Raw genomic sequence first — 6793 nt, 5'->3', positions numbered from 1 at the left:
TCTTTTGCGTAGCATTGTTATTGTTTTCATCTTCCGTACGTGTCTTCTTCTTTTTTTTGTTATTGGTAGTGTGCTATGTGCAATTGGGTTATTATTGGTGGTATCATAGAGGGATTCATCATGCAATGAGATTATGGTGTATGAAGTTTTAGATTTGTCTTGTTGTGTATATGACTGAGATCTTAGTTGTGTTATGAACTCTTTATCTTACAAGCACATGTTGATATTTGGTAGTGATAGTTTTCCCCTAAATGTTTCATGTGTTGTGAGACATCTAATTCTAAATTAATTAAATGCATATGTATTATTTTTTGTTGTAGCTACTAATTTATTTTTTAATTTAAGTAATAAGAGCAATAAAGTGGGAAAATTATGTTGTGGAACCGTGTTAACCTTGCAAGGTGGACACAGTTTCAAAACTGTTCATAATTATGAATATATAGTTCAAAATTTATGAACATATAGTTCTATAATTATGAACATACAGTTGTGAACATAATTATGAATATATAGTTTTGTAATTATGAATATAGAGATTCAATAATTGTGAATATGAAATTAAAAAATTATGAAGATATAGCTTTATAATTATGAACATATAGTTCAACAATTATGAACATAGAGTTCTGTAATTGTGAATATAGAGTTCAATAATTATGAATATGAAGTTCAAAAATTATGAATATATAGCTTTATAATTATGAACATATAGTTCAGTAATTATGAACATAGAACTCTGCCCACATTGCAAGGCGGACACAGTTCCACAGCATAACAATTGAATAAAGTAGCATACAGTAGGGTATATCCCGACCGACATGGCTTCACCACGACCGAGGTACCTTCGTCTTTTTCTCTTTGTCTTTGCAGATAGCAGGTCGGGCTCCTTATAAAGAACCCGGTCGGGGTCCGACCGGGAGTTGCCCGAGCGGTAGCCCTTCGGCGAGAGAGCTGATAAAAGACACGTGTCGGTTCTCTACGACGACAGACAGGGCACCCGGGAGGATGACACGTGGAGGCTACGTGGAGAGCATGCCGAACGACCGGATTCTTGTCTCCGGCATAGCGGCTATAAATGCCCACAGTAGCCACAGTGTAGGGGACTTTTGGACGATCGATAGGTTGTTGTTAGAGAATCCCGACCGCAGTCAGTCGGTACTCAGAGCAACCAAGTAGATTGTGCTTAGGGCCTCTATTGTGATCAATAAAGACATTTATTTGCTTTAATTGGTCTCGAGTTATTTCATATCGCTTAAGTATAATTAGCAGTATCATTTTGGCGCCGTCTGTGGGGACCGTGCAACAAAGCTACGTTTTGACGAGCACTCGGTCTCTTCGCAACAATGTATCCGTGGGCATACAACAACTTCGCCGACGACCAAGCAGATGCGGCGAGCTCGTCTGACCATCACGCTACCCAACAGCAAGGCCAGACGGTCAATCTAAACCTCAACCTCTCGCCACCGCACCCATCAAACACATACCCGGCCGCCCAACAGCCGGTGAACTACATACAACCGGGATTCCAGACGCCCGGTCAACAGTACCCGCAACCGATGATGTATCCCGGTCAGTATCCGTACCCGGTCCCACCTCAACCGTATGGGTATTGGCCAGGCCAACCGATGTACTATACTCCTCCGGTTGGCTACCCACCGTTCACGCCTGCGTACACGGCTCCAGCCGCCGCCCCTCTAGTATACCCGGCCGCTCAGGTAGAGCCGCAGCATCAGCCCACTTCCCGGGCTCGACGCTCGGCTCGTTCGCGGTTGGGGTCGGGGGGTGCTGTTGCGATGGAGGCACCACGGCAGGCCCAGCAGGAAGAAGAGGTTCCCGCCCGGGCGGAGGATCCTGAAGAAGTTGCCCGAGCGGTAGCTTTTGACCGTCTTCGACCGGAAATGCGGCAAAGATTGGGACCCCAAGATCCGAATCGCCACTCGGAAGATGTGCACATGCAGGACGCCAGCCAGGAGGCTTCATCCGGGCATAGCGGGTCGAGATCACACCGACGGCGACGCACTCGGGAAACAGCCTAAGCCGTCCAAACCGCCGAGCTCAACGAAACCCGAGGATTGCTCTATAACCTCCAGGCGGAAGTTGCGCAGCTCAGAAATGCGTACCCTGCGACACCCCCGGTCGACCAATCGACCCTGCACCAGACGCCTTTCACAGCAGCGGTAATGGCCCAGCCTTACCCGCTCGACTTAAAGGTTTCTGGAGAGAAGAGTTATGATGGACGGGCAGACCCTGAAGCCCACGTGAATGATTTTTACAACAACATGATGCTGGAGGGCGTGTCAGACGCCGTAATGTGTAGGGCTTTCTATTCTATGCTCACCGGTCGAGCAGCAGAGTGGTTCCGAACCTTGCAACCGGGGTCGATCGACAAATTCGACACCTTGGCGATCAAGTTCGTGAGGAAGTTCATCACTTCCAAAGTGGTGAGGAAGCCCTATATGTATTTGGAGAAGGCCAAGCAGCTCGAAGGGGAGAGCTTAACTGACTTCCTCGTCAAATGGAAGGCGGCGGTCGGGGAGGTCGAGCCTATGGACGATGCGACCGCCACCCATATGCTTCACATATCTCTCCGGGCGGGACATTTGTATCAAGATTTCATCCTACACCCCCCGACCACTTATGAAGAGGCCCTTCGGAGGGTCACAGATTATGCCAACGCCGGCGAGGCGAATGCCGTAAAGCGCTTGCAGGAGGTCGGCTCTTCGTCCCGTAAACCGGCCGGCCGGGCGGAACATCGGTCGGGAGATGACAATCCCCGATCCCGCACCAGGCCTGGCGAGTTTACGGCCTTGAACCGATCCGCAGCGGAGGCCATGCAGTACGCCCAGTCCTGCAATCTCATCAAACTCCCCCATCCTGATCGAGACGGCCCTGACAAGAGTAAGCACTGCGCTTACCATCGATGCGCCGGGCATGACACCGAGGAGTGTACCCACTTGCGTCAGTTGTTGGAAGATCTGCTTAACTTGGGAAAATTGGACAAGTGTGTGGGGAAGAGAGAGGATAACAAGAGGAATACCGATTGGAGAGATTACAGACGCTCTCATCACCGCTCCGATCGGTCAGGTCAGGACCGAAGAGATGATCGAAGGGACGATCGTCATGATGACCGACGGGACCCTGACCCTCCGTCTGGCAGCCGCCCATCCGGAAAGCCCACCATACACGTCATTTTCGGCGGGCTGGAAGATGCTTCCCGACCGAGGACAAATTGCCCGGTCGCAATAGTGGATTCCCGAGAGACTGGGAAGAGGCAAAAGATGGAACCCATAACCTTCACCCTTGAAGACCAACCTACCAGCAGTGACCACGGCATGGAGGCGCTCGTGGTCACGATTGACGTTAAGGGGACGGACGTCCAGAGGGTTATGGTTGATACGGGCAGCAGTGTGAACGTCCTATATTTGGACGTTTTTGAGAAGCTTGGCCTCGACAGGAAGGAGCTGACTCCGGTCGGTGTACCACTGTCAGGATTTACCGGGGCTCTTATTTACCCCGAGGGAAAAATAACGCTCCCGGTCGAGATCGGCGCACCTCCAAAGTCGATCAAAACGGAGCTGGAATTTGTTGTGGTCAACCTCCATTGCGTCCACAACATTATCTTGGGCCGACCCGCCATTATGAAGATCGGTGGGATAATTTCTATGCCCCACCTGTGCATGAAATTCCCCACCCCCAATGGGGTCGGTGTGGTCCGTGGCGATGTCCAATCCGCCCGGAAATGTTACACCCGAGCGGTCAACAGACGCGATTCCGGTCCGTCTTCCCGGGTGAACACCATAGCCAAAGAGGAGGCTAAGGACCGGAAGGAACAACCTGAGCCTTCCGAAGAAATAGAAGAAGTTCCCCTATCCGAGGACCGCCCGGATAGGAAGATCAAGATTGGTCGAGCCCTCACCCCCGAGCTTCGAGCGGAAGTTTTGGCCATACTCCGGGAGTACGCTGACATCTTTGCGTGGGGGCCCGAAGATATGCCCGGGATTGATCGATCGGTCATTTGTCACAAATTGGCCGTCGACCCCGCAGCCAAGCCGATCGTGCAGAAAACACGACACCTGTCATCCGATCGCCGCGAGTTTGTGAGAGAAGAAGTCAAAAAGATGGCGGCGATCGAGCACATCCGTCCGGTAGTGTACCCCGAGTGGGTGGCAAACATCGTTCTTGTTCCTAAGCCCCCAGCTTGGAGGATGTGCATCGATTTTACCGACCTCAACAAGGCCTGTCCGCTCGACCCGTATCCTCTACCGAGCATTCACCAGATGGTCGACGAGACGGCCGGGGCCGAGTTAATGAGCTTCATGGATGCCTTCAAGGGGTATCATCAGATCATGATGCACCATGAAGACGAGAGCAAGACAGCCTTCGTGACCCCGGACGGGCTGTATTGCTACCGAGTGATGCCGTTCGGCCTCCGGAACGCGGGAGCGACCTACCAGAGGATGGTCAACATGCTCTTTGCCGATCTATTGGGCCGAACGATGGAAGCTTACATCGATGATATGCTGGTCAAGAGTCGGGACCGATCCGACCACACTCGGGACCTCCGGGAGTGCTTCCAGATCATGAGGAAGTACCAGTTGCGGCTGAACCCGACCAAATGCACATTCGCGGTTCAGACCGGCAAGTTCCTCGGCTATATGATGACCAAGAGGGGAATTGAGCCCAACCCGGCCAAAGTAAAAGCGATTCTGGACATGCAACCACCTTCCACCGTTCGGGAAGTCCAGCAATTGACCGGTCGGTTGGCAGCCCTCAGCCGGTTCCTCTCTAAGTTAGCCGAGCGCGCTCTACCTTTTTTCAAGGTATTGCGGAAGGTTAATGGATTCGTCTGGGACGAAGAGTGCCGAGCGGCTTTTGATGAGCTGAAGGAATATCTCATGTCGTCGATCGTGCTCTCAAAGCCCGAGCTCGGAGAAGAGCTAGACGTGTACCTCGCCGTTTCCGATCGTGCAGTAAGCGCAGTGTTGTGCCGAACCGATCCGGAAGGGGTCCAGCGACCGGTGTACTATGTAAGCCACGCACTACATGGTCCCGAGCTCCGGTACTCCCGGCTAGAGAAGGTCGTCTACGCCTTATACATTGCCGCGAAGAAGTTGGCTCCCTATTTCCAAGGTCGAGCAATTCGCGTGTTGACCGATCAGCCGATCGGGCCAGTCCTCCGAACTGCTTCAGCATCCGGACGTTTAGTCAAATGGGCGTTAATGCTGACCCAGTACGCGATCGAATACCGACCGAGACCCGCAATCAAAGGTCAAGCCCTTGCTGATTTCGTGGTCGAGTGCACCGCCCAGGATACCCGACCTCCCGAGGTTGCGGATCCCGAGGCTGAGTGGTGGTCGTTGGCTACTGACGGGTCGAGTAGCAAGAAAGGAGCAGGGGGAGGAGTGGTGGTCACGAGCCCGGAAGGATTCAAGGTTTATTTTGCTCTCATGTATCAGTTCCACCCGACCAATAATGAAGCCGAATACGAAGCATTTGTTAATGGCTTACAGTGCGCTCGGGACTTGGGGGCTGAATATGTCCGAGCTCAAACAGATTCCGCACTTGTGGTCAGGCAAGTCCTCGGGGATTATGAAGTCAATGGAGAGCGTTTGCAACTGTACCGAGACCTTGCCATGGAGAAGCTTGCTCAGTTCCGGGGGTATACCGTCCGACACATACCCCGATTGGATAATGCCGACGCAGATATCTTATCTAAATTGGCTCAAGACGCCCCGGAACACATGTCGAAGATAGCTCGGATTTTGGTGATCCCGAGACACAGCATTCATCGTCTACCGGTCAATCCAATCCAACCGGTAGAAGACGATTGGATCACCGATCTGAAGGAGTTCCTCGAGCACGGTCGACTTCCAGACGACCCCCAGCGTGCTCAAAAAGCCAAACTGAGAGCCCCGAGGTTCCAAGTTTTGGACGGACGCCTCTATAGGCGATCGTATGGAGGCCCTCTTATGCGATGCTTGACCGCATTTGAGGCCGATTTAGTCATGAAGGAACTCCACTCGGGAATTTGCTCCTCACATCAAGGAGGCCGATCCCTGGCCCGTCGTATCATGTTAATCGGGTACTACTGGCCGTCCCTCCAGCTAGACTGTGAAAAGTTAGCTCGGGAATGTGAGACGTGCCAACTGTTCGCCCGGATGCTTGGACGACCGGCAACCTTCTATCAGCCAGTCACGACCGCAATTCCTTTCGCTAGGTGGGGGGTGGACATCTTGGGCCCCTTCCCTCAGCTCTCCGGTCGGAGAAAGTTCGTGATTGTCGCCATTGATTATTTCTCCAAGTGGATAGAAGTCGAGCCCTTAGCCACGATCACCTCTCAGCAATGTGCTCGTTTTCTTTGGCGTAATGTGATTTCCCGCTTTGGCGTGCCCGTACATCTCATCAGCGACAATGGCCGCCAATTCGTAAGCCAATGTTTCCAGAATTTCTTGGCCACGATCGGGACGACTCACGTCCGGTCGTCGGTGGCTTACCCGCAGGGAAACGGTCAAGTGGAAAATGCCAACCGGACGATTTTGGAAGGTCTAAAAAAGAAGCTGCATTCGGCTGGTCGTAGTTGGGCCGATGAGTTACCATATGTCTTATGGACTTATCGGACGACCCCGAGGGAAGCTACTCTGGAGACCCCTTTCGCCCTGGTTTATGGAGCTGAAGCCCGACTCCCGATCGAGGCTTGGATCCCGACCGATCGAGAGAGAACCTATAATGCGGAGGAGAATGAACATGCGATGGCCGTGGATCTCGATGCGGTCGAAGAAAAAAGAGAGCTAGC

The sequence above is a fragment of the Ipomoea nil genome, unplaced genomic scaffold (assembly GCF_001879475.1).
Source record: "Ipomoea nil cultivar Tokyo-kokei standard unplaced genomic scaffold, Asagao_1.1 scaffold1622, whole genome shotgun sequence".
In the NCBI taxonomy this organism is placed as follows: Eukaryota; Viridiplantae; Streptophyta; class Magnoliopsida; order Solanales; family Convolvulaceae; genus Ipomoea; species Ipomoea nil.
This window is presented reverse-complemented; position numbering follows the sequence as displayed.